Source organism: Coregonus lavaretus, assembly GCF_964263955.1.
Source record: "Coregonus lavaretus genome assembly, chromosome: 14".
Classification (NCBI taxonomy): Eukaryota; Metazoa; Chordata; class Actinopteri; order Salmoniformes; family Salmonidae; genus Coregonus; species Coregonus lavaretus.
The window spans coordinates 48,727,470-48,753,120 of record NC_140001.1 but is presented as its reverse complement, the minus strand read 5'-3'; the positions used below and the strand labels follow the sequence as shown (position 1 = coordinate 48,753,120).

General features: G+C 43.3%; 1 long non-coding RNA gene across 1 annotated transcript; it reads right to left on the bottom strand.

The window, feature by feature from the left end:
• Positions 1-2,214: 2,214 nt before the first annotated feature.
• Positions 2,215-25,651, bottom strand: LOC311141735. Its single transcript, XR_014614243.1, has 4 exons — positions 25,072-25,651; positions 22,367-22,497; positions 22,005-22,080; positions 2,215-2,545 (listed from the first exon to the last, which is right to left on the bottom strand). It is a non-coding gene; the product is annotated as an uncharacterized lncRNA (long non-coding RNA).

The window sequence follows — 25,651 nt, the reverse complement described above, 5'->3', positions numbered from 1 at the left end:
AAAGAGACATTAAAGCTGCAATATGTAACTTTTTTGTGCGACCGGGCCAAATTCACATAGAAATGTGAGTTAAAGATCTGTCGTTCTCATTGAAAGCAAGTCTGAGAAGCGGTATATCTGTTCTATGTACGATATTTCTGTCTTTCACATTTTTAGTTTAATTTTTGTGTCTTTTACTTTCGTTTTTGTACACCAGCTTCAAACAGCTGAAAATACAATACTTTTGGTTATGGAAAATATATTTCACAGTGATTTAGATGGTACAATGATTCTCTACACAATGACTGCTTGTTTTGTCACATGAATTGAAATTAGGCAAACTATTAGAATTTTTGCAACCAAGAAATGGCGGAGCGTCTTGCACCTTTAACAAACCTTGTTAAACATTTTAATTATCTAAATGTGCAGATTATTACAGTAAACCATTTTCTTCAAGTGCACAGAAGTCAACATGCTAGTGCACTATTTTTTATTTATTTTTTTAATCATTTTTTTTTCATTTTCTTTTTTATGGGGTAGATCAGCTTAATATTGCAAATAAATTGTAACTTCTATCAATGAAATTGTCTGCATCACTTCCAATCCCCCATGTTTTTTATATATATTCTCCCCTTTATTACTTTTCAACCCCGCCATCCTTTCCCTACTTGGGGTAAATTAGTGAACAACAATGCCCAGGCCTCTGTCACGGTTTCGGCCGAGGCTGCCTCTCTTCCTTGCTCGGGCAGGCTTCGGCGTTCGTCGTCTCCGGAATACTAGCTGCCACCGTTGCATGTTTCTATGTTCGTTTGCTTTTGTCTGATTGTTGTCACACCTGTTATCATTTAGTGTCATTAGTGTCCTATTTAGTTCTCGTTGTGTTTGTCAGGTGTTGTGTGTGATTGTTTTACTGTCGTGCCGGTAGGCTGGATATTTACTGTTTGCTCGGTTGAGCTAGTTTGCTCCTTAGTTTTGGAGTATTTTGTTGCACCTGTTTGTGCGCTTGTGTTTACGCCTACGTGCGGAGCTTTTGCCTCAGGGCATTTATTTCGTGTTTGTTTTGCTGTGCCTCACTAAAGTCTGTTGGACTAACGTACTGCGTCCTGCGCCTGATTCCACCCACACCCACCTACATCTACCTTGACAGCTTCTACTTCCAGCCTATACATACTATCTACACCTTATGGACACAGTCAATTTTACAATAATTCTTATTATTATTATTATTATTTATTTATTTTTTTGCTCCTGTACTTCTTCTACTCTCAACCTCTCCAATCATTTTCATGATGTCCATCCGGTTTGCTTCTATATGCCATATCTTTCTAACTGTGCTCTTTCCCAAAAGCTCCCAACATACAACCTATATACTTATTATGGACACAGTATGCTTACATTATTAGTTATCTTGTTATTATTTGTTGTTATTTGCTATTAGTCCCATCCTTCAACTCCATTCAATACCTCTCATCTATCTCTTAACACCATCCATATAGGATTTCTATTTGCCATATATATTTCAACCGTACTGTGATGTGGTCCTCTGTAGCTCAGCTGGTAGAGCACGGCGCTTGTAACGCCAAGGTAGTGGGTTCGATCCCCGGGACCACCCATACACAAAAATGAATGCACGCATGACTGTAAGTCGCTTTGGATAAAAGCGTCTGCTAAATGGCATATTATTATTTATTATTATGTTTTACAAAAGTTCTGAACCTTTCTATTCTCATTGCTTCTACAGATTGTGAATTAAAAATAAACATTTTGCTAAAAGTGTTATTATATTATTGATCGATTGACTATGACTTTTCAGATCACTCAGTATTGCTATCAGCAAGGTTAGCTCCAGGTAAATATTGCAATCCTTTAGCCATTCCTGGACCTGTGTCCAAAAACCAGTTACAAATGGACAGAACCAAAACAAATGATCTAATGATTCTGTCTCTTCACAGCAAAATCTGCAGAGCTGGGAAGATTGTATCCCCCATATAAATAACATTCTATTGGTAGCAAGAATTTTATATAATAATTTAAATTGAAAGATTCTAATTTTTGAATCCGGTGTCGTTTTGCGTGTCAGTTTATAAACACTATGCCATGGGATCGGTACATCAAAAATCTCTTCCCAACTATTTTGCAATCTATATGGGACGGCTGTCAATCCTTTGGTCCTTAAGTGAAACTGATATACTTTTTTATTTATCACAGTTTTCCTTAACCAATTATGTTCTTTAATGCAAGGCCGACAGACAAGTTCCTATTGCTAGTGCAATAGTTAATAGCTTTGATTTCAGCAACACATGAAAAAACAGAAATGAACATAAGAGTAGGATAAAGGACAAGGGATGAACTGATTGGGATGAACCAGAACACACAAAAACACACACACTTGCCAACATATAGCGACCTACAACAACAAAAAACACACACAGTCACCTACTAGTGACTGACACAAAAATACAGCACACCCAACAACCGACTTACTAACACACTCACACACTTAGGCACACAAGCTTAGTACGGGATCTGATTTTGGAAGTACTGGAACATATCGCAGGTTATGCTCCTGAAAAACAAGACAAGAAAACAGCTGTTTAAGAATGTGAATCAATTGGTATAAAATACCGTCTTGTTTATGTGATGGTAGCTCATGAGAACATTTATATATTGATTCAGATAGTTTAAGAACCACAGTCTTAGGCTATATAGCTATGCAGACAGACTTGAGTTATGCATAGGGTTTGATCAGACCTTGGTTTCAACTACACTCTTAGGAAAAAAAGGTGCTATCTAGAACCTTAAAGGTTCCTTCGGCTGTTCCCATAGGATATCCTCTTGGAAGAACCCTTTTTGGTTGCATGTAAAACTCTTTTGGTTCCGGTAGAACCAAAAAAGGTTCTCTAATGGGGACAGCCTAAGAACCCCTTAGGAATCCTTTTTTCTAAGTGTACTTGAAAAATATATTCAAATACTTTGGAGTGCCAGATGGGCGGGGTTTGCAGTTTTGGGACTTCGCTACTGTTGGTTTATTAAGCTAGGCAAGCTCAAACAGGCACAGATAAAGTATTTGAATATATTTTTTAAGTATTTGAAACCCAGGTGTGGGTTTGATACACAGTCATTAATATAAAGGCTGGAGAATATGTGTATAATTGAACTGCTGCTGAGGAAGCAGCTCTGGATGACTTTGATGATGAATGCAGCAGCCTTTGTCACTCACATTTGGATTGAACTGCTTCCTAGGAAGAGAACTAGGGTAGTCAGTATCTGTCGCACGCACACAGGCACACACACACACCAGACCTGGGATAGTTAAAGTTACTTTGGATGTGACTAAAACTATAGAGGGTTGCCAGGTGACGTACGACGCCTCCTCGTGGCCATGTTGGAACATCGCCTACCCCAAGCTGCATGATAACAGTGCCCAAAACTACTTGATTCATCATCATGGGCAATTTCTGTGCCATATTTGGCTGCTCTAACAAGGCAGATAAGACAACGGGGAAAAAATATTTAAACAGATTACCCGCAATCATGAAACACCAAGGAGATGAGACTCAAGAACTGTCAGAAAAGCAAATAAATATTTTTGCCTGTCAAGACCTGAACCCAGACAGCTGTCAGTACAGGGTCTGCTCCGATCATTTAGCCACTGGTGAGTCTGATTTCGAGTTTAGTTTAGCTGTTATGCTAACCAGGTGTTAGCTACAAGACCATGAGCCAGACCCCCAAATTTGGGCCGTCGGGCTCACTTGCTTCAGCCACCAAACAAAAACCATTGATTTCAAAGTTTAACAAACCATACTACAATAAATTGTTCAAAGTAGTCCTTATGCATAGAGTTGTATTTGTTAATGTCGATAAATGTTCTCAACAAATTATCATTGGTTCAGTGTCACTGGAAAGTTGTTTTGGACAATAATGTCGTCCTCCAGGCTAGATGGATGTCATATTGTACAATTTGTGTCTCCCCTTTTCGTAGGCCTAGATTAGATGGTTGCATCAATATCGTTTTATTGATCTGTTTGTCAGTCAGCAGAGTAGGCCTAGGCTACCCTGTGATTTGTCGTATTAAAAAAGATTCTGCTAATGTCTCCAGTCATAGAAAGTGTAGTAGATTTGCATGAAATATGTTTATCAAAGGCCACATTTTTCCCGTGCAAAGAAAAGAGAAGAAACGTCTCTGATTTAGCCTATAGCCTTATGCCACTACGTGCTCAGCCATGCAGAGTGATTAGACTGAGTTATATGAATAGCCTAAATTTTGACTATCCAATCTACTCATCACATTAGGAATAGTAGCCTTAAAGTAGTCTGCAAATGTGATGATCGATGCATTGCTTTATTGTAAAAATGAATTTTTATGGTGTAAAAAAATAGTTTCCCAAAACGTGAAACTCACGCACCGCCTATGAGAGAGACTACAAGCTATCTAGCTAATGTTGGCTACTTATAGACAATGAGCCAGCGGGGTCGGTCGGGATCACTTGGGCTAACGATGTCTCATAGTGATTTTCTTGAAGGTCTATGTCCCTAGTGTTGTAAAATGTGTGATAGCAGTGCAGCAATGGAAGCTTTCTCTGTTATCACTCTTTCTTTCATCCCTAGCAAATCAAATCAAATGTTATTTGTCACATACACCTGTTTAGCAGATGTTATTGCGGGTGTAGCGAAATGCTTGTGCTTCTAGCTCCGACAGTGCAGTAATATCTAACAAGTAATATCTAACAATTTCACAACATATACCCAAAACACACAATCTAAGTAAGGAATGGAATTAAGAAAATACACTTATATTGACGAGCAATGACAGAGCGGCATGGACTAAGATACAGTAGAATATTATAGAATACAGTATCTACATATGAGATGAGTAATGCAAGATATGTAAACATTATTAAAGTGGCCAGTGATTCCAGTCTATGTCTATAGGCAGCAGCCTCTAATGTGAGATATAACAGTAGCTAAGATGGGGAGAAGTATGTCCATAATAAAGCCCTGCTCTACCTTCTTAACAGCACTATCAACAAGACAGGTCCTACAGGCCCTAGTTTTGTCACAACTGGACTACTATTCAGTCATGTGGTCAGGTGCCACAAAAAAAGACAGGGCAGCACGGCTGGCCCTTGGATGTACACAGAGAGCTAATATAAAAAATATGCATGTCAATCTCTCCTGGCTCAAAGTGGAGGAGAGATTGACTTCATCACTACTTGTGTTTATAAGAGGTATTGACATGTTGGATGCACCGAGCTGTCTGTTTGAGCTACTGGCGCACAGCTCGGTCACCCATGCATACCCCACAAGACATGCCACCAGAGGTCTCTTCACAGTCCCCAAGTCCAGAACAGACTATGGGAGGTGCACAGTACTACATAGAGCCATGACTACATGGACATCTATTCCACATCAAGTAACTCATGCCAGCAGTAAAATTAGATTTAAAAAAACAGATACAAATACACCTTAGGGAACAGCGGGGACTGTGAAGCAACACAAACATAGGCGCAGACACATGCATACACACACACAGTAACATACGCACTATACATACACGTACACTTTGATTTTTGTACGGTAGATATGTGGTAGTGGTGGAGTAGGGGCCTGAGGGCACACAGTGTGTTGTGAAATCTGTGAATGTATTGTAATTCATTTTGCTGGACCCCAAGAAGAGTAGCTGCTGCCTTCGGGATCCATAATAAATACAAATACAAATACAACAATATAAGCTGTTTTTCAGTCTCTCGGTCCCAGCTTTGAGGCACCTGTACTGATCTCGCCTTCTGGATGATAGCGGTGTGAACAGGCAGTGGCTCAGGTGGTTGATGTCTTTGATGATGACATCGGGTGCTGTAGGTGTCCTGGAGGGCGGGTAGTTTGTCCCTGGTAATGCATTGGGCAGACAGCACCACCCTCTGGAGAGCCCTGCGGTTGCGGGCGGTGCAGTTGCCATACCAGGCGGTGATACAGCCCGACAGGATGCTCTCAGTTGTGCATCTGTAAAGGTTTGTGAGGGTTTTAGATGCCAAGGCAAATTTCTTCAGCCTCCTGAGGTAGAAGAGGCTCTGTTGCACCTTCTTCGCCACACTGTCTGTGTGGGTGCACCATTTCAGTTTGTCTGTGATGTGTACGCCAAGGAACTTGAAGCTTTCCACCTTCTCCACTGTGGTCCCCGTCGATGTGGATAGGGGGGTGCACCCTCTGCTGTTTCCTGAAGTCCATGATCACGTTGAGTGGGAGGTTATTTTCCTGGCACCACACTCCCAGAGACCTCACCTCCTCCCTGTAGGCTGTCTCGTCATTGTTGGTAATCAAGCCAACTACTGTTGTGTCATCTGCAAACTTGATGATTGAGTTGGAGGCGGGCTTGGCCACGCAGTCATGGGTGAACAGGGAGTACAGGAGTGGGATGAGTACACACCCTAGTGGGGCCCCAGTGTTGAGGACCAACGAAGTGGAGGTGTTGTTTCCTACCTTCACCACCTGGGGGCAGCCCGTCAGTAAGTCCAGGACCCAGTTGCACAGGGTGGGGTTCAGACCCAGGGCCTCGAGCTTAATGATGAGCTTGGAGGGTACTATGGTGTTGAATGCTGAGCTATAGTCAATGAACAGCATCCTTACATAGGCATTCCTCTTGTCAAGATGGGATAGGGCAGTGTGCAGTGTGATGGTGATTGCATCGTCTGTGGATCTATTGGGGTGGTAATCAAATTGAAGTGGGTCTAGGGTGACAGGTAAGGTAGAGGTGATATGATCCTTGACTAGTCTCTCAAAGCAATTCATGATGACAGAGGTGAGTGCTACGGGGCGATAGTCATTTTGTTCAGTTACCTTTGCTTTCTTGGGTACAGGAACAATGGTGGCCATCTTGAAGCATGTGGGGACAGCAGATTGGGATAGGGAGAGATTGATTATATCCGTAAACACACCAGCTATGACAAACAATGTCAGTATACAACAAGTTATTTCTCACTTATAACCTTTAATCATATATCATTGGAAAGCTTAGATTCACAGCTATCAATCAGACACATTTTTGGAATGTTCAGGTCAACAGAATGACCTGTATAAATTGCTTAACATTTAAATGTTATGATACATCTTAGTAACAAGTAAGCCATTACTGAGTGTCATCAGAGCGTGACGCATGCTGAATGCATAACGAGAGGGTGCTCGGTTTGTTGTTTTTACTAGCCTACCTGTTTAATTTGTATCCCGCATGGAGTGACAGCGTTACTTGCTGACTAAACTGGCCGCGTTGCGTGCGCGAGCATTGCAAAATAAATGTACACATACATGTTATTCTTACATTTCAATCAAACTTCTCGCGCCTCAAGAGGCATCTGCGTAGCCAGGCACTAAAATAGAACTTGGTTGCAAGTTCAACCTCTCCCATCTACTCATTGCTTTTTATGAGCATACTAACCCAAATGGGTGATTGAAAGATGAACGAGGTCCACACTCCAGTCCAGAGTTTGAGGAGAAAGTTAAAAAATGATCACTGAAAAGCTGCAGATGTTGGATGTGGAGCGCGCCCACAGGTCTGGAAAACCTGTAACCAGCCCAGGTGACAGACCCAGGCCAATAATGGTAAAGTTCCTAAGGTTCAAGGTAAAGATGGCTGTTCTGGAGAGCCAAGAACTTGAGAGGAACCAACATCTTTAACAACGAGGGCTTCTCTGAAGTTGTGCGCTAGAGGCGGAAAGAACGTATCTCAGCTATGAAAGATGCCAGAGAGTGTGGGGGCATTGCTAACATCTGCTATATCCACCCTCACTCCCAAAAGCTTGGTTGGAGTGAGAGAGCCAAGCTTCAGGGTCAGTAGCTTCAGTCCAACATAAATTCTAAGAAGATGTAAAAAAATTACTTTGTCTGGTGTGTATGAGGAAGGTAATCCAGATGCAGTATTTGTACAATTATTCATGCCAATTGTTGACAAGATGCACCTGTTAAGAAATTAATTGTGAGAACTATTAGAGCCACCTGGATTGAGGATGAATTGAAAATCTGTATGGTTCAAATACATTATGCAAAAGAGGTGGCAAACAAGTCAGGCTGCTCTGGTGAATGGTTGACATACTGTAAACTGAGACATTTTGTGACTAAACTTAACAAAAAGAATAATAAATTAAATGACCTAAGCAAGATAAAGAACATAAAACACAAAAAAAACTTTGGACTACCTTAAATGATATCATTGGCAGAAAACCCAATTAATCTCCATTTGTCACGACTTCCGCCGAGGCTGCCTCCCCTCCTTGCATGAGTGAAGGAGGCTTTGTTGCGAAATAGGAAGCCGATTCTAGATTTAACTTTGGATTGGAGATGCTTAATGTGAGTCTGGAAGGAGAGTTTACAGTCTAACCAGACACCTAGGTATTTGTAGTTGTCCACATATTCTAGGTCAGACCCGTCAAGAGTAGTGATTCTTGTCGGGTGGGCGGGAGCCAGCAGCGTTCGATTGAAGAGCATGCATTTAGTTTTACTTGTGTTTAAGAGCAGTTGGAGGCTACGGAAGGAGTGTTGTATGGCATTGAAGCTCGTTTGGAGGTTTGTTAACAGTGTCCAATGAAGGGCCAGATGTATACAAAATGGTGTCGTCTGCGTAGAAGTGGATCTGAGAATCACCAGCAGCAAGAGCGACATCATTGATGTACACAGAGAAAAGAGTCGGCCCAAGAATTGAACCCTGTGGCACCCCCATAGAGATCTTGAGATCCTCGATTTGACTCATTGAACTCTATCTGAGAAGTAGTGGGTGAACCAGGCGAGGCAGTCATTTGAGAAACCAAGGCTATTTAGTCTGCCTATAAGAATGCGGTGGTTGACAGAGTCGAAAGCCTTGGCCAGGTCGATGAGGACGGCTGCACAGTACTGTCTATTATCGATCGCGGTTATAATATCGTTTAGGACCTTGAGCGTGGCTGAGGTGCACCCATGACCAGCTCGGAAACCAGATTCCATAGCGGAGAAGGTACGGTGTGATTCGAAATGGTCGGTGATCTGTTTGTTAACTTGGCTTTCAAAAACTTTTGAAAGGCAGGGCAGGATGGATATAGGTCTGTAACAGTTTGAATCTAGAGTGTCACCCCCTTTGAAGAGGGGGATGACCGCGGCAGCTTTCCAATCTCTGGGGATCTCAGACGTTACGAAAGAGAGGTTGAACAGGCTAGTAATAGGGGTTGCGACAACTTCAGCGGCTAATTTTAGAAAGAAAGGGTCCAGATTGTCTAGCCCAGATGATTTGTAGGGGTCCAGATTTTGCAGCTCTTTCAGAACATCAGCTGTCTGAATTTGTGTGAAGGAGAAGCGGGGGGCATGGGCAAGTTGCAGCGGAGGGTGCAGAGCTGGTGACCGGGGTAGTGCTAGCCAGGTGGAAAGCATGGCCAGCCGTAACAAAATGCTTGTTGATTTTCTCGATTATTGTAGATTTATCGGTGGTGATAGTGTTTGCCTCAGTGCAGTGGGCCTCAGTGCAGTGGGCAGCTGGGAGGAGGTGCTCTTATTCTCCATGGACTTTACAGTGTCCCAAAAATTTTGGAGTTAGTGCTACAGGATGCAAATTTCTGTTTGAAAAAGCTAGCCTTTGCTTTCCTAACTGCTTGTGTATATTGGTTCCTAACTTCCCTGAAAAGTTGCATATCGTGGGGGCTATTCGATGCTAATGCGGTACGCCACAGGATGTTTTTGTGCTGGTCAAGGGCAGTCAAGTCTGAGGAGAACCAGGGGCTATATCTGTTCTTAGTTCTGAATTTTTTGAATGGGGCATGCTTATTTAAGATTGAGAGGAAAGCACTTTTAAAGAACAACCAGGCATCCTCTACTGACGGAATGAGATCGATATGCATCCAGGATACCTGGGCCAGGTCAATTAGGAAGGCCTGCTCGCTAAAGTGTTTTAGGGAGCGTTTGACAGTGATGAGGGGTGGTCGTTTGACCGTGGACACATTACGGACGCAGGCAATAAGGCAGTGATCGCTGAGATCCTGGTTGAAGAGAGCGGAGGAGTATTTATAGGGTAAATTAGTCAGGATGATATCTATAAGGGTGCCCATGTTTACGGATTTAGGGTTGTACCTGGTAGGTTCCTTGACAATTTGTGTGAGATTGAGGGCATCTAGTTTGGATTGTAGGATGGCCGGGGTGTTAAGCATATCCTAGTTTAGGTCAACAAGCAGTACGAACTCTGAGGATAGATGGGGGGAAATCAATTCACATATGGTGTCCAGGGCACAGCTGGGGGCTGAGGGGGGTCTGTAGCATGCGGCAACAGTGAGATACTTATTTCTGGAAAGGTGGATTTTTAGAAGTAGAAGCTCAAACTGTTTGGGCACAGACCTGGATGGTATGATATCTCTACAGTAGATTGCAACTCCACCCCCTTTGGCAGTTCTATCTAGATGGAAAATGTTGTAGTTGGGGATGGACATTTCTGAATTTTGGTGGCCTTCCTAAGCCAGGATTCAGACACTGCTAGAACATCAGGGTTGGCGGAGTGTGCTAACGCAGTGAATAACTCAAACTTAGGGAGGAGGCTTCTGATGTTAACATGCAAATAACCAATGCTTTTACGGTTACAGAAGTCAACAAATGATAGCTCCTGGGGAGTAGGAGTGATGCTGAGGGCTGAGGGCCTGGGTTAACCTCTACATCACCAGAGGAACAGAGGAGGACTAGAATAAGGATACAGCTAAAGGCTTTAAGAACTGGACTTCTAGTGCGTTGGGATCAGATAATAAAGGGGGCAGATTTCCGGGGGTTGTAGAATAGATTCAGGGCATTATGTACAGACAGGGATATGGAAGGATATGAGTACAGTGGAGCTAAACCTAAGCGTTGGGTAACAATGAAAGAGACAGCATCACTGGAGGCACCGATTGAGCCGGTCTCCGTGTGTATGGGGGGTGGAACAAAGGAACAATTTGAGGCAGTTTGAGAGGGACTTAGGATTCTACAGTGAAATTGTATAATAAGAACTAACTGGAACAGCAATAGTCAAGGCATATTGACATGGGAGAGAGGCATAAAGCAATCACAGGTGTTATTCGAGAGAGCTAAGACAACAGCTGGTAATGGCAATTAAAGTTTGGGCTGAGGCTAAACAGATAAACAGGACAGGGTACCGTGTAAAGAACAGTCCAGCAGGCATCAGCTGTGCAGCTAAGTGATCATAAGGTCCAGTGAACAGCAATATGTGAGTCCGAGAGCAGTTCGAATTGGTGCCACAGCACAGGCTAGCAGGAAGCACGGCTGTTGTTTGCATTTGCTAGAGGGCCGGGGCTAGCAGATGGATCTTCGTGGTCATCACAACGGGAAGCCTGTTGAAACCACAGACGATTACGTTGGCAGACCAGTCATGATGGATCGGCGGGTATCCGTGTCGACTCTAGGAGATCCCGTCCGGTTGACAGAGAGGTAGATAGCCGGGAGATGGGCCTGACTTGAGGCTAGCTCAAGGCTGATTAGCCAACAACAACATCCATTTGGTTGCAACTAGCTAGTTGCGATGATCCGGTGTTAAAGGTCCAGTGATTCAGTGATTCCGACAGAAAAACCGATAAATTCTGTGTCGATAGCGCGCTGTGCAGACAGTGCAGACTGGCCGATAATAGTCCAGGCTAGAGCTGGCTGGTAGGTAGTGCAGGCCATGGACAATGGTGAAAAACCGCTAATGGTGGCTAATAGCAAGTAGCAAGATTGCTGGCTACTCCCGTCCGGTAGTCAGAGAGGTAGATAGCCAGGATATGGGCCTGGCTCGAGGCTAGCTCAAGGCTAACTGGTGCTTGCTTCGGGGGCAGTGGTGATTCCGGCAGAAAATCAGATGTTATGGGTGAAAACCGCTAATGGTGGCTAATAGCAAGTAGCTACAGTGGGGAAAAAAAGTATTTAGTCAGCCACCAATTGTGCAAGTTCTCCCACTTAAAAAGATTAGAGAGGCCTGTAATTTTCATCATAGGTACACGTCAACTTTGACAGACAAAATGAGAACAAAAAATCCAGAAAATCACATTGTAGGATTTTTTATGAATTTATTGGCATATGATGGTGGAAAATAAGTATTTGGTCAATAACAGAAGTTTCTCAATACTTTGTTATATACCCTTTGTTGGCAATGACACAGGTCAAACGTTTTCTGTAAGTCTTCACAAGGTTTTCACACATTGTTGCTGGTATTTTGGCCCATTCCTCCATGCAGATCTCCTCTAGAGCAGTGATGTTTTGGGGCTGTCGCTGGGCAACACAGACTTTCAACTCCCTCCAAAGATTTTCTATGGGGTTGAGATCTGGAGACTGGCTAGGCCACTCCAGGACCTTTAAATGCTTCTTACGAAGCCACTCCTTCGTTGCCCGGGTGGTGTGTTTGGGATAATTGTCATGCTGAAAGACCCAGCCACGTTTCATCTTCAATGCCCTTGCTGATGGAAGGAGGGTTTCACTCAAAATCTCACAATACATGGCCCCATTCATTCTTTCCTTTACACGGATCAGTCGTCCTGGTCCCTTTTCAGAAAAACATCCCCAAAGCATGATGTTTCCAACCCCATGCTTCACAGTAGGTATGGTGTTCTTTGGATGCAACTCAGCATTCTTTGTCCTCCAAACATGACGAGTTGAGTTTTTACCAAAAAGTTATATTTTGGTTTCATCTGACCATATGACATTCTCCCAATCCTCTTCTGGATCATCCAAATGCACTTCAGACGGGCCTGGACATGTACTGGCTTAAGCAGGGGGACACGTCTCCCACTGCAGGATTTGAGTCCCTGGCGGCGTAGTGTGTTACTGATGGTAGGCTTTGTTACTTTGGTCCCAGCTCTCTGCAGGTCATTCACTAGGTCCCCCCGTGTGGTTCTGGGATTTTTGCTCACCGTTCTTGTGATCATTTTGACCCCACGGGGTGAGATCTTGCGTGGAGCCCCAGATCGAGGGAGATTATCAGTGGTCTTGTATGTCTTCCATTTCCTAATAATTGCTCCCACAGTTGATTTCTTCAAACCAAGCTGCTTACCTATTGCAGATTCAGTCTTCCCAGCCTGGTGCAGGTCTACAATTTTGTTTTTGGTGTCCTTTGACAGCTCTTTGGTCTTGGCCATTGTGGAGTTTGGAGTGTGACTGTTTGAGGTTGTGGACAGGTGTATTTTATACTGATAACAAGTTCAAACAGGTGCCATTAATACAGGTAACGAGTGGAGGACAGAGGAGCCTCTTAAAGAAGAAGTTACAGGTCTGTGAGAGCCAGAAATCTTGCTTGTTTGTAGGTGACCAAATACTTATTTTCCACCATAATTTGCAAATAAATTCATTAAAAATCCTACAATGGGATTTTCTGGATTTTGTTTTCTCAATTTGTCTGTCATAGTTGACGTGTACCTATGATGAAAATTACAGGCCTCTCTCATTTTTTTAAGTGGGAGAACTTGCACAATTGGTGGCTGACTAAATACTTTTTTCCCCCACTGTAGTTAGCTGGCTAGCTAGTTTCAACTGGACATTCTAGATAAAAGGTAAGTCAATAATAGAATCCGTTCCACATTGAGTGAGGCGGGTTGCAGGCGATTACCCAGGAGACTCATTGTGAGCAGATCTCCTGCTTTCTCTGTGGTATTGGGTATCCCTTGGTTAGAACTCCACAACCCCACCTTCTCATGGCCGCAGAGGGTTCTCACGGGGTGGTTGCGAGAGTGTCAGGGTAGGTGTCTAGGTGTTTCTGTTTGTGCAACCACGGTGGAAAGTCCAGACAGTACCTCCACCGTGCGCGTTCCCCCCGAATACCTCGATTTGGCGCACGCGTTTTCAAAAACGCAGGCTACCAAGTTACCACCTCATCGGGCGGGGGATTGCGCGATAAACCTCCGAGTAGACGCTGTACCTCCCAGGAGTCATGTGTACCCCCTGTCGCAGGCTGAAACTGCGGCTATGGAAACATATGTCATGAGTCCCTGCGCCAGGGGTATATACACATCCCTCCACTTCACCCGCCTCCTCGAGTTTCTTCTTAGTGAAGAAGAAAGACGGCGGTCTGCGCCCGTGCATTGATTATCGACCACTGAACAAGGAGACGATCAGATTTAGTTATCCTCTCCCCTGTATTCCGCTATGCGCACAAAGCATATGTCCCTGGTTCGCAAAGTGCTGGCCTGACTGTTGGAAAATGACCTTTATGCCAAGGCAGAGAAGTGTATGTTTTTCCAGCAGTCCATCTCCTTCCTCGGATACCGTATTACCACCTCAGGAGTGGAGATGGAGGGAGATCGCATTTCAGCCGTGCGTAATTGGCAGACTCCAACCACGGTTAAGGAGGTGCAGCGCTTCCTTGGCTTCGCCAACTACTATCGGAGGTTTATCCGGGGCTTTGGCAAGGTTGCAGCTCCCATTACATCCCTGATTGAGTCTCCGCCATGTATATCAAACCATATCAGGATATTTAAGCCTCCATATATCTACTAGTTCTAATGTATCCATGACATTCACGATTTCCTTAAGAGCATGAGGGTGATTGTTTGTAGTGTGATGTCCTTTACGGTCCATTGAGCTATTTAAAACTGTATTATAATCTCCCACCATAATAATAGTCTTGAATTGTTTGCAGGGTTGATAATTTATTATATATATTGTCAAAGAAGTGTGGATCATTATTATTTGGTCCGTAAAGGTTAATGAGCCATATCTGTTTATGGTCCAATAACATATTTAAAATAATCCATCTTCCTTGCGTATCTGTTTGGACAATTTGCACATTCGGATCAAAATTACTGTTAATTAATATCATCACCCCTTTTGAGTTTCTTTGCCCATGGGAGAAGTATATTTTGTCCCCACATTCCTTTTTCCACGCAACTTCATCTAGAATTGTTGAATGAGTTTCCTGTAAACAATAGATATTATATTCATTCTCTTTGAGCCATGTAAATATTGTTCTTCTTTTGTTATTATCTGCTAAGCCATTACAATTATAACTGGCTATACTTATTTCACCACATACCATAATGAGATACAAGTTTCAAATCTATTTATCATTATATATGTTTGTAAATTTATCAATAAAAAATACCATAGTGATTGAGTGTCCATATAGCTGTACCATGATATTTGCATTGCTACTAAGTAACCCTCCAATTGTTCTCCACTAATTCCCCCGCTAAAGCCCCTCCCCATGCTCAAGCCAGCGCATGTCCAGGCCCGTCTGAAGTTTGCCAATGACCATCTGGATGATCCAGAGGAGGAATGGGAGAAGGTAATGTGGTCTGATGAGACAAAAATAGAGCTTTTTGGTCTAAACTTCACTCGCCGTGTTTGGAGGAAGAAGAAGGATGAGTACAACCCCAAGAACACCATCCCAACCGTGAATCATGGTGGTGGAAACATCATTCTTTGGGGATGCTTTTCTGCAAAGGGGACAGGACGACTGCACCGTATTGAGGGGAGGATGGATGGAGCCATGTATCGTGAGATCTTGGCCAACAACCTCCTTCCCTCTGTAAGAGCATTGAAGATGGGTCGTGGCTGGGTCTTCCAGCATGACAACGACCCGAAACACACAGCCAGGGCAACTAAGGAGTGGCTCCGTAAGAAGCATCTCAAGGTCCTGGAGTGGCCTAGCCAGTCTCCAGACCTGAACCCAATAGAACATCTTTGGAGGGAGCTGAAAGTCCGTATTGCCCAGCGACAGCCCCGAAACCTGAAGGATCTGGAGAAGGTCTGTATGGAGGAGTGGGCCAAAATCCCTGCTGCAGTGTGTGCAAACCTGGTTAAGACCTACAGGAAACGTATGATCTCTGTAATTGCAAACAAAGGTTTCTATACCAAATATTAAGTTATGCTTTTCTGATGTATCAAATACTTATGTCATGCAATAAATGCAAATTAATTACTTAAAAATCATACAATGTGATTTTCTGGATTTTTGTTTTAGATTCCGTCTCTCACAGTTGAAGTGTACCTATGATAACAATTACAGACCTCTACATGCTTTGTAAGTACGAAAACCTGCAAAATCGGCAGTGTATCAAATACTTGTTCTCCCCACTGTATATATATATATATATATATATATATATATATATATATATATATATATATATAGCTATTTAAAAATATATACCTATTCAAATATCTTGCATATCTTATTTCCATCATTATCAATTAATATGCGTAATAATGTCGGCAGTTCATGCGTAGGATTTTAACCTATAACCCGGATTGCCATTGTATTACATTACATTTTTGTTCATCCTATATTCTCCCTAACATCCTTACCCCCTTGCAACAGATGTGGGATAAACACATACGCACATACTCTAACACACTCAACCCCTTTCCTCCACAATCAACCATAAGATCAGATGCTCAACGGTTGTACATCCCAGAGCCCAACTCAAGAAAGGACCTGATTTACAAATGCATATACAGTTACAGCTGTTTGAGAAAGCATGCAAGATTGAGCAAAAATTGACAACAATGTGAGATTTGATTAATCTATTTAATCTATGTCAAGTCCTAGGTGATGGAGATCAGATCCACCCTCTTCACCTGAGACACAAACACTCTGGTACCCTTTGTAACCATTTTTACCAAGCATCTCCGTGCAGTCAGAACTTTGATTATTTTGTGCCACTTGGGCCACAATAATAAGTCCCACCTCTGATTGTCAGAGTGTGACCCCATCCCCATGGGTTACTGCAGCCAGTGTTGCCAGCATTGCCATTACCTGGGTGGGGGTATCCCACTGGAATCGCCACCGGCTAGGTACAAGGTCATCAAGGTTCTCATTAGCAGCTTTGAGAATTTCCTTGTATATTATGCTCTCCCATCAGGGGGCTCTGGCTTTGTAGGACCAACCCTGCCAGGCAGGCTCAGAATCTTGAGGGGGCGGTTCTACTCAAGTAGGTCTCTGACCGCATTTATTTTTCTGTTTTGGCTGCATATAGGCAACTCACAGCAGGTCCATAAAACAGATGGGGACTTCTCTTTTGGTGTATGGGTCGCTCAGGTGGGTGTCTAGGATATAGGGTTTGGGATCATTCCATCATGATAGGACAATAAAAAAATAGATAAGATGTACAGTGGGGAGAACAAGTATTTGATACACTGCCGATTTTGTAGGTTTTCCTACTTACAAAGCATGTAGAGGTCTGTAATTTTTATCATAGGTACACTTCAACTGTGAGAGACGAATCTAAAAGAAAAATCCAGAAAATCACATTGTATGATTTTTAAGTAATTAATTTGCATTTTATTGCATGACATAAGTATTTGATCACCTACCAACCAGTAAGAATTCTGGCTCTCACAGACCTGTTAGTTTTTCTTTAAGAAGCCCTCCTGTTCTCCACTCATTAACTGTATTAACTGCACCTGTTTGAACTCGTTACCTGTATAAAAGACACCTGTCCACACACTCAATCAAACAGACTCCAACCTCTCCACAATGGCCAAGACCAGAGAGCTGTGTAAGGACATCAGGGATACAATTGTAGACCTGCACAAGGCTGGGATGGGCTACAGGACAATAGGCAAGCAGCTTGGTGAGAAGGCAACAACTGTTGGCGCAATTATTAGAAAATGGAAGAAGTTCAAGATGACGGTCAATCACCCTTGGTCTGGGGCTCCATGCAAGATCTCACCTCGTGGGGCATCAATGATCATGAGGAAGGTGAGGGATCAGCCCAGAACTACACGGCAGGACCTGGTCAATGACCTGAAGAGAGCTGGGACCACAGTCTCAAAGAAAACCATTAGTAACACACTACGCCGTCATGGATTAAAATCCTGCAGTGCACGCAAGGTCCCCCTGCTCAAGCCAGCGCATGTCCAGGCCCGTCTGAAGTTTGCTAATGACCATCTGGATGATCCAGAGGAGGAATGGGAGAAGGTCATGTGGTCTGATGAGACAAAAATAGAGCTTTTTGGTCTAAACTCCACTCGCCGTGTTTGGAGGAAGAAGAAGGATGAGTACAACCCCAAGAACACCATCCCAACCGTGAAGCATGGAGGTGGAAACATCATTCTTTGGGGATGCTTTTCTGCAAAGGGGACAGGATGACTGCACCGTATTGAGGGGAGGATGGATGGGGCCATGTATCGCGAGATCTTGGCCAACAACCTCCTTCCCTCAGTAAGAGCATTGAAGATGGGTCATGGCTGGGTCTTCCAGCATGACAACAACCCGAAACACACAGCCAGGGCAACTAAGGAGTGGCTCCGTAAGAAGCATCTCAAGGTCCTGGAGTGGCCTAGCCAGTCTCCAGACTTGAACCCAATAGAAAATCTTTGGAGGGAGCTGAAAGTCCATATTGCCCAGCGACAGCCCCGAAACCTGATGGATCTGGAGAAGGTCTGTATGGAGGAGTGGGCCAAAATCCCTGCTGCAGTGTGTGCAAACCTGGTCAAGACCTACAGGAAACGTATGATCTCTGTAATTGCAAACAAAGGTTTCTGTACCAAATATTAAGTTCTGCTTTTCTGATGTATCAAATACTTATGTCATGCAATAAAATGCAAATTAATTACTTAAAAATCATACAATGTGATTTTCTGGATTTTTGTTTTAGATTCCGTCTCTCACAGTTGAAGTGTACCTATGACAAAAATTACAGACCTCTACATGCTTTGTAAGTAGGAAAACCTGCAAAATCGCAGTGTATCAAATACTTGTTCTCCCCACTGTATACTATATTTTAAAATGTATATCCCTCATCTGCATAAAATTGAAAGCTCTCTCTCACAACCCCTGCTCACAGACACACGTTAGTTCTGGGATATGCAACCATTTCCTTTCTCACTCAATTAACGCCACACTTTTTCAAACACAAAAACGCACACCACACCTTTCATCACAATTCATCCACACATACCCACATACTGTGCCTTCTATGTCTTCTGTTTGCTATGTTTTTATCTCCACTATGTTGATTGAGTACTTGTGTTCTAATTTAGTTGTATTTGAAGATGTATTATTTTGCTTGTTATCTTTTCTTGTAATACTGTCTTATCCCTTTATAAAATACTATAAATGTGCTTTATTATTACAATCCCTACCATGGCTAGTATTGGGTGTTCCATTATTCGACTCCTCTATTAGAACTTTCAGAATAGCCATGGAGTAGTCTTTGTGTCACGGAACATTCGGTTGTCAACATACAGTCTTTCGACAACGAGAGCAACACGCTTCCCTTTTAATCTATTTTCCTTGAAGTTAATCGAGAATTTCAATAAGCATTTTGCTACAGCTGGCCATGCTTTGCACCTGGCTACCCCTACCCCGGCCACCAGCTCTGCACCCTCCACTGCAACTTTCCCATGCTCTCGTTGGCTGGCCCTCACTACATATTCGTCGCCAAACCCACTGGCTCCAGGTCATCTATAAATCACTTCTAGGCAAATCCCTGCCTTATCTTAGATCATTGGTCACCATAGCAACACCCACCCATAGTATGCGTTCCAGCAGGTATATATCACTGGTCATCCCCAAAGCCAACACCTCCTTTGGCCACCATTCCTTCCAGTTCTCTGCTGCAAATGACTGGAACGAACTGCAAAAATCTCTGAAGCTGGAGACACTTATCTCCCTCACTAACTTAAAGCATCAGTTGTCAGAGCAGCTTACCGATCACTGCACCTGTACACAGCCCATCTGTAATTAGCCCACCCAACTACCTCATCTCCATATTGTTATTTACATTGTTATTTATTTTGCTCATTTGCACCCCAGTATCTCTATTTGCACATCATCTTCTTTACATCTATCACTCCAGTGTTAATACTAAATTGTAATTATTTTGCACTATGGCCTATTTATTGCCTTAAGTCCATAACTTACTACATTTGCACACCCTGTATATAGATTTTCTATTGTGTTATTGACTGTACGTTTTGCTTTTGTTTATTCCATATGTAACTCTGTGTTGTTGTTTTTAATCGCACTGCTTTGCTTTATCTTGGCCAGGTCACAGTTGTAAATTAGAACTTCTTCTCAACTGGCTTACCTGGTTAAATAAAGGTAAAAAAATAAATACAAAATTGGGAACATAACTTTTGTTCTGCAATCTCCCTTGGGAACTGATCATTCATGCCTATTTTCGTGCCAGCAAGTCTTTTACCTAGGCTTTTAACCATTACTTTATCCGTAAAAAAGGCAAATTTGGCAAAGATTGGACGCTCATATCTGTGTCTTCTTTGTCCGAAACGGTGTACACGTTCGAGTTGGATTTTGTCGACAGCCTCGAGTGGGATTTGAAGCGCTGTAAGAAAGAATTCCTTCACAATTTTTTCTGTAACCTCTCCTTCTTTTTCCTGGATACCCGTAAATACTAGATTTTCTCTCATCGATCTAGTTTTTATGTCTAGTAAGGCTTCTCTCAGAAAGTTTTTCTCCTTTTTAAGTTCCTTAACGTCCGTTTCCATCCTAGTGACTGTCCCTTTTAGTTTTTTGTATCGCTCTCCATTATCGCAGCTTTTCCGTCACTCATTTCACGACTCGGCTTCAACTCTTTTACATCGTTACTGACCAACTCTAGTATGCCCAGTTTGTCATTTATCGACTTCAACAGGTTGCTTTCCACACTTACCAGTCCCAGTGGTGAAAAGCATAAATCATCTGTATCAGTCGAGGAGTCGCGTTTTCTGTTGGAGATTGATTCTCCTCGTTTATCTTCCGTCATGTTTGGGTGTTGCGTGTTGTTGTAATATTTGTCGATACATTTCTCTAGCCTTATAATTTGTTTTGTGTTATTATCCAGATTGAATGTTATTACCCTCGAATATATGAAGTGCTAATATTTTGTCTAACTTACTGATATTGAATATTATGTTTTTATCTTGAGGTGATTTGTACCGCTGTGTATTCAATACGCCATCTTGTATTGATTTTTACTATTTTCTACATTGTAGAATAATAGTGAAGACATCAAAACTATGAAATAACACATATGGAATCATGTAGTAACCAACCAAGTGTTAAACAAATCAAAATACATTTTATATTTGAGATTCTTCAAAGTAGCCACCCATTGCCTTAATGACAGCTTTGCCCAGCTGGTCGCGGGACTTAGTCTCTCGATCAGAGAGAGAGAGAGAGAGAGAGAGAGAGAGAGAGATCCAAATTATGGCCAATGTATTTTACTGCAAACCAACAACAATCACATACTGTATAACAGTACTTCATGACATAGGACAGTAATTTAAACATAAGCCCACTATAGGTGGTAGGGTGTATGAGGGAAGGGGGCAGGTAACCTACCCTGGGTGCAGTAGCCACCACTGTAAGGGAACTTAAAACAGGTAGAGGATAGGTGGTAGTGGGCAGGTACCCTACCCCGGGAACGGTAGCCACCACTGTAGGGGAACACAAACAGGTCCCACCAGCTAAAATATGTTCTTAAACAGACTGATGATATGCAGAGCAATCCCCTCCACTTTTTCTCCCCAATTTCGATCTTGTCTCATCGCTGCAACTCCCCAACGTGCTCAGGTGGCGAAGGTTGAGTAATGCGTCCTCGAAACATGACCCGCCAAACGCTTCTTGACACCCGCCCGCTTAAACCGGAAGCCAGCCGCACCAATGTGTCAGGGGAAACACCATTCAACTGATGACTGAGGTCAGCCTGTAGGCGCCCGGCCCGCCACAAGGAGTCGCTAGAGCGCAATGAGCCAACTAAAGCCCCCCCAGCCAAACCCTCACGATGCTGGGCCAATTGTGCGCCGCTCTATGGGACTCCCGATCACGACCAGTTGTGATACAGCCCGGGATCAAACCCGGGTCTGTAGTGACGCCTCTAGCACTGATGCAGTGCTTAGACTGCTGTGCCACTCAGGAGGCCCTATACGATTAGTATTTTTAAAATACATATTGTAACAATTATCTAAAAACTCTAAAATGGCTTCCTTTCCTTCATCAACACTGATGAGTGAATTGGACTGAATAGGTATAGCTTTCCATCCGTCATGTTCTTTTCAGATCAGTGGTAATGAAAGGTAAGGAAAACAGGGGAGAACACTAGTTTTTCCATTTAGTGAGAAAGTACCTTCTTTCTCCAGCTCACTGACTCCACACCTTTTGACTTTGAACTTGGCCAGGTAAGGAGCTTTGGCAGCAAAAAACTGAGAGACAAAATAGGGATCAACAAAACATTAGGATGTATTATAAATTATTTAAGAGAACTTACTATGAATTGATTACAGTAGTTTCATTATTAATTGTTAACTCAAACTAATATGATTAGGCCTGTGCACCCTGTAGCTCTCTCATAGCCTGAGACCAGATCCATTTGTGCTCTTGCACATGTTTGGCATGACAATTTCATAAGGAGTTGCCATGAGAGCAGAAATACTGGTAGCCAGTCTAGCTCTCTCGTATCAGAGTTGAAGAACAGTGGCGTAGACCTACCTCTGCATGGGTGTCCCAGACTTGTAGTCTATGTCCAGTACTATGACCTCAGGGTTACTGGGTAGGAAACAGCCAGGCTGGACCTGGATGTCCGACAGAGCCCTCAGACAGGCTCTCTTCCTCTTGTCTCCCTTGGGGATGGGTCAAACAACACAACAACATCGTAAACAAACAAAGACCGAACTCTTTACCTGTGGCTCTGCTTGTTGTGCTCAATCTCCATCTACATCCCAAATGGCACCCTATTCCCTACATCGGCCCTGGTCAAAAGAAGTGCAGCTAGTTCTAGTCAGCTCTCATTATCAGCCCTAATGAGTTAATGCTCCCTTTCTTACTCAACCTGTTCCCCTCACATTGTGTAAACATTCCCTCAGCAACGCAGCACTAATGGGCTGTCAGGACGCCTCGTATCACTTGTACACTTAGGCTGCATCACAAACGGCAACCTATTCCCTATATAGTGCTATACCTTTGACCAGGGCCCATAGGGGGCCATTTGGGATGCAACCTCAGCAGACACTTAGGTAGGCAGGTACACTGATCAATTAGTACATAGGTAAAACAGCAAACAGATGGGCAGGTAACTGGGGAGCTGATGGGGCAGAATGCTTCAGATGGCTGAATAATCACACAGACACAGTGAATAATAATGGTTTAACAACAGCACATTTCAGGGAACACATTAGGGGCCACTAAGCCACATTCACAGCAGTGGAACGTACCTATGGGAACAGGCCTGACAATAAACATCTAGGCCACCAGAGGAACTCATTAGCATTGTGGTTTAGGAGTGTGTGTGTACAGTGCCTTGCAAAAGTATTCATCCCCCTTGGCGTTTTTCCTATTTTGTTGCATTACGACCTGTAATTTAAATTGATTTTTATTTATGATTTCATGTAATGGACATACACAAAATAGTCCAAATTGGTGAAGTGAAATTAAAAACATAACGTGTTTCAAAAAATGCAAAAAAGATAAATAACGGAAAAGTGGTACGTGCATATGTATTCACCCCCTTCGCCATGAAGCCCCTAAATAAGATCTGGTGCAACCAATTACCTTCAGAAGTCACATAATTAGTTAAATAAAGTCCACCTGTGTCCAATCTAAGTGTCACATGATCTCAGTGTATATATACACCTGTTCTGAAAGACCCCAGATTCTGCAACACCACTAAGCAAAGGGCACCACCAAGCAAGCGGCACCATGAAGACCAAGGAGCTCTCCAAACAGGTCAGGGACAAAGTTGTGGAGAAGTACAGATCAGGGTTAGGTTATACAAAAATATCTGAAACTTTGAACATCTCACGGACCACCATTTAAATCCATTATAAAAAAATTGAAAGAATATGGCACCACAACAAACCTGCCAAGAGAGGGCCGGCCACCAAAACTCACGGACCAGGCAAGGAGGGCATTAATCAGAGAGGCAACAAAGAGACCAAAGATAACCCTGAAGGAGTTGCAAAGCTCCACAGCAGAGATTGGAGAATCTGTCCATAGGACCACTTTAAGCCGTACACTCCACAGAGCTGGGCTTTACGGAAGAGTGGCCAGAAAAAAGCCATTGCTTAAAGAAAAAAAATAAGCAAACATGTTTGGTGTTCGCCAAAAGGCATGTGGGAGACTCCCCAAACATATGGAAGAAGGTACTCTGGTCAGACAAAACTAAAATTTAGCTTTTTGGCCATCAAGGAAAACGCTATATCTGGCGCAAACCCAAAACCTCTCATCCCCCCCGAGAACACCATCCCCACTGTGAAGCATGGTGGTGGCGGCATCATGCTGTGGGGATGTTTTTCATCGGCAGGGACTGGGAAACTGGTCAGAATTGAATGATGATGGATGGCACTAAATACAGGGAAATTCTTGCGGGAAACCTGTTTCAGTCTTCCAGAGATTTGAGACTGGGATGGAAGTTCACCTTCCAGCAGGACAATGACCCTAAGCATACTGCTAAAGCAACACTTGAGTGGTTTGAGGGGAAACATTTAAATGTCTTGGAATGGCCTACTCAAAGTCCAGACATACCCCAAGAGACTTGCAGCTGTAATTGCTGCAAAAGGTGGCTCTACAAAGTATTGACTTTGGGGGGGGGGGGGGGGGGGGGTGTATAGTTATGCACGCTCAAGTTGTCACGCCCTAACCTTAGGTCAGGGTGTGATTTGGGTGGGCATTCTAGTTTGTCTATTTCTTTGTTGGCCGGGTATTGTTCCCAATCAGAGGCCGCTGTCTTTCGTTGTCTCTGATTGGGGATCATACTTAGGCAGCCGTTTGCCCACCTTAGTTTGTGGGATCTTGGTTTTGTGTAGTGGCTTTGTAGCCTGCAGTACTTTACGTTCGTGTGTATTTTGTTGTTTGGTCTGTGTTCATTTATTGAATTAAAATGTTCGCCTACCACGCTGCACCTTGGTCCGAGCCGTCTATCAACGAGCGTGACACAAGTTTTCAGTTTTTTTGTCTTATTTCTTGTTTGTTTCACAATAAAAAAATATTTGCATCTTCAAAGTGGTAGGCATGTTGTGTAAATCAAATGACACAAACCCCCCAAAAATCTATTTTAATTCCAGGTTGTAAGGCAACAATATAGGGAAAATGCCAAGGGGGTTGAATATTTTCGCAAGCCACTGTAGGTTTGTGTGTGTGTGTGTGCGTGTGTGCGTCGGGTGTGCGTGTGTGTAGGAGGTGTGAGTGTCGGGGCCTACTTGATGATGGCAGACACGTTGGTGATCTTGTTGAAGAAATCAAATTATCGCTGGTAGAAATATTTTGCCGGACCAGACAGAGCACAAGTGATCTCTTCAACCATCTGTTCAAGTGCTCCCCTATGTCAGCTACTGAGAGAGAGAGAGAGAGAAAGAAGAAGATATGAGTGTGTGTGGTAGCTGAGAGAGAGAGAGAGCCTGTCATCTCCTCAACCATCTCCGGCAGCTACACACACAGAGGAGAGCTAATTAACATTGTAACAGTATGTGCGTGTGTATGTTGTATATGTGTATGTCTGTCTTATGGTCTTTCTGGTGTCCCTGTGTGTGTGTGTGTGTGTGTGTGTGTGTGTGTGTGTGTGTGTGTGTGTGTGTGTGTGTGTGTGTGTGTGTGTGTGTGTGTGTGTGTGTGTGTGTGTGTGTGTGTGTGTGTGTTTGTGTGTGTGTGTCTGTGTGTCTGTGTGTGTCTCACAGTCTTTCTGGTTCCCCTCCTCGTACAGGTAGAAGTTGGTTTTCATGTTCCAGATGAACTGGTGGCACAGCAGCTGAGACCTCTGGGCCACTCATAGATTGTACTCTC